Source organism: Schistocerca serialis, chromosome 4, assembly GCF_023864345.2.
Source record: "Schistocerca serialis cubense isolate TAMUIC-IGC-003099 chromosome 4, iqSchSeri2.2, whole genome shotgun sequence".
Lineage (NCBI taxonomy): Eukaryota > Metazoa > Arthropoda > Insecta > Orthoptera > Acrididae > Schistocerca > Schistocerca serialis.
The window spans coordinates 626,042,817-626,046,529 of NC_064641.1; the positions used below are offsets into that span (position 1 = coordinate 626,042,817).

Here is a 3,713-nt window from a genome sequence, read left to right on the forward strand (position 1 = left end):
CTGCTGCCGACTTGACAGATACAAACCAATTAAGTGAACGGAGGTTAATGAAAGCCATAGCAGAAGAAACTATCAATCCACACATCTTGCTGGTTATGTGACGCGTAGTTGGACGACGCACTGGAGCTGTCAGCAAGTTCTGTTGGCATTTCCATGAGAAGTGACAAACTGCTTTCCTGTGTATTTATAAAGAAAATTTAATCCATCGGTCTATAGTGAAAACCTGATAGATCAAAGAGTATTCGGTTCCTAAAAGAGGCATTAATTTCTAAGTCGAATTATACGAAACGTCAGAAGAATCTATGACACTGAGAAGTATCGAGCGAAAGTGACAGATGGAAGGGTTCATCAGAAGAGAATTTTTCTGATGGGTGGAAGTATGGGATATAAACTGGGTGACCGAACGTCCCGGGAAGGGTTGTCCCAGTTGATGATAAACCGTATATGACGCTCAAATGTTGCTCCTAGGTGCGACATGTGAGCAGTCTTGTTACAGACAAGTATATAATGGACATGACGGTACGTCGCGAGTTAATTGACTTTGGGCGTGAGACGATAATCGATGAAAGACGCATGGGTCACAGCGTGATGGACATTACACAAAAATACAAGTCTCAAATTGCAATGGCCTGGGGTGGATCTTCGGTATAGCAGAGACGTTATTTCAAAATGCGTAAACCACCGCAAGGGACGACCACAAGTCTGCGACTAAAGGACATCAAGTCGTCTCCCCAGAGTCATACGAAGCAAGTGACGGTATACTGTGAGTCAGTATTCAATGTGAGGTGCCAGGAACTCACTGCTACTGGAGCTGTACGATGACAAAAGTATGTGTTTCGGTAGCCGACGCCCGGTACAACATCCAGTGTCTCCTCCCCATGACGTTTAATCATTCTAAACTAAAAGCTAAACTCCGTCCGAACAGGCCTTGGAAGGTCCAACGGCACCGACCGGTCGCCATGTCATCCTCAGCCCACAGGCATCACTGGATACGGATATAGAGGGGCATGTGGTCAGCACACCGCTCTCCCGGCCGTATGTCAGTTTACGAGACTGGAGCCGCTGCTTCTCAATCAAGTAGCTCCTCAGTTTGCCTCACAAGGATTGAGTGCATCCCGCTTGCCAACAGCGCTCGGCAGACCGGATGGTCACCCATCCAAGTGCTAGCCCAGCCCAACAGCGCATAACTTCGGTGATCTGACGTGAACCGGTGTTACCGCTGCGGAAAGGCCGTAGGCCATTTAGTCATTCCGTGTAAATAATTCGTAGCCTATTTACGACCAAAACATTTCTGTCCACTGTACACTCGATTCCACGCGTTGTGACAAAATGGAGCACCCGGAAGTGGAGGAGGAAACGATATTTAAAGGCTGTAACGGCATGTGGCATTATTTCATAATAACAAAACGTGTGAAATTTACGAAGAACTCGGCAGTATGAGCCCACTTATCAGTATAACTCGACGCCCTGTAGCCTGCATGGATGGACTGATTCGGTTGGGAAAGGTGTCATAATGCTGTTATATCTTCTCCTGAGACAAGCTGCTCCACAAATGTTGTAATTGTTTGGGTGCTGATAATGGAACGTAGTTGACGTGCGACCTGGGAGGGACCTTGTTGACCATGCAGGCGCCTCAACATCATGTCTGTAGTTCGTAGAGAAACGTCCCAATGAGGACGAGCATTGTCGTATTGAAAAATGGGACCACGTAATTCGTGGCACCGGAGATAATACACGTAGATACAGGATGTCCGTCATACCCTATAGCTCTTCACACTAAGATGCTGCGTCTCTCCGAAACATTGGAAGAATGGAACCTCTCACCAGGTCGCCACCATACTCGTCATCCGGTGTAGTACAGAACCGCAGTTCGTTGCTGAAGACAATGCTACGCGATTCAGCAGGGGTCCATGATAATTAGGCTCGGCAGCACTCCCAATGCAACAACTTGTGTTATTGTGTTAATGCAGCCTATGCATGGAACGGTAATCCTATTATCCAGCTGCTGCTAAACTCCTTGTTTCTGGGTGTCAGGTCCAGATGTGAATGGGCTACGATGTGTTTAGCGCACAGAATAGCGATCGTCCCTTTCGGTAGTTAGATATGGTCCAGGGGAACCTCGACGACGAGTATGCCTTCTCTCTCGTACTCTTGCAGCTCAACTTCGGGCCTCTGTCACATGCAAATGTCCACAAATCTGGATAGTGCGCTATTCGACCTGTCGACCAAGTGAAGACCCACAATAATGTTCCCTCCAGACTGTGTCAGGTACGGATAATGCTGACTCGTACGAGTACGCGGCACCTCCGTGCCCTTCACTGTGGTCGCTCATCATATACCTCTGTTCATACTCTTTACATACCATGCCAGGCCTGGTTCATACTCTTTACATACCCTGCCAGGACTGGTAATAGCACTAAATGCGAGTGACACTAGTGTACTTTGGTGGCAGTTCTATCTCGCACAGGGATTTGTTGGTTGGCTGACCCGGAGGGGGACAGGGGGGGGGGGGGATGTGACCAAACAGCTTTGTCACTGGTCCCACCGGATTAGGGAAGGGTGGGAAGGAAGTCGGCAGTGCCCTTTCAAAGGAACTATCCCGGCATTTGCCTGAAGCGCTATAGGGAATTCACGGAAAATCTAAATCAGGATGGCTGGGTTTGAACAATCGTCCGAAGTCAATTACATTGACATCGGACCATGTATTCTGAGGGTTCACTCATTTTTCAGGCAGCGTATTTCCACCTTGTTAGCTGCTGTCGTGGTATGTGCTCTAGTATCCAGTACAAAGATTTAAGTGAATTGGAGGCAACTGTATTTTTTCACGGTAAATAATTTTATCGCAATAGAACATGTGAAAAGCAGTAAGTGACGACGATACGGGAAATGATGGGATCATCAGCGATTCATCAACTCGACGTAAATAAGGTGTTATGGTGGCAGTTAATTGATGTCTTCATGTCTTCGTCATTGTTGGTATCAGAATGGTCGTGTGGCATCAGAAAAGAAAGTTTCCATCAGTTTGTAAAGTCAAATAAAGACCCTGCATTTGGAACAACAAAGAGAAAATTTTCCTTTCGCCAAAACTGTCCTGATACAAAACAATGCTACCTTTAATATCTATTCTTACACGGACACTATCGTAAAATTATTTGACAACAGTGGGTCTTCATAGTTCTGCTTTAATCTTTAATCTGTTTTAGACCATCTTCAGGCCCACACCATGACGTAGACGGTGGCTGTGAACAAAGCTGTGAACAACTGAGCAGTTAGCTTCCGTGGAGGTGACGCGCCTGTTACGTTCGCAGCCACCGTCTAGGTCATGTTATGGGGCTGAAAATGGTCTAAAACATACCGAAACCGGTAACCTTTAATAAAAAAGTTTATTGTGGTTATAACTGTTTATATTCAGATTCAATAAAGAAAAATCTTACAGAAACTTCCATTTTCCAAACACATCGTAAATTAAGCTCAAGCAAGATTTACAGCAACAACACGGATTTAGAAAACATCGTTCTTGTGATACACAACTAGCTCTTTACTCACACGAAGTTTCGAGTGTTACTGACAAGAGATTTCAAATTATTTCTTGATTTCCAGAAGGCTCTTAACACTGTACCTCACAAGCGATTTATAATCAAATTGCGTGATTATGGAATATCGTCTCAGTTATGCGACATGATTCTTGATTTCCTGTCAGAGAGGTAATGTCC

At 45.5% G+C, this 3,713-nt stretch overlaps 1 pseudogene; it reads right to left on the reverse strand.

Moving 5' to 3' along the window:
• Nucleotides 1–1,120: 1,120 nt before the first annotated feature.
• Nucleotides 1,121–1,238, reverse strand: LOC126476059 (5S ribosomal RNA; annotated as a pseudogene).
• Between the last annotated feature and the right edge of the window lie 2,475 nt (nt 1,239–3,713).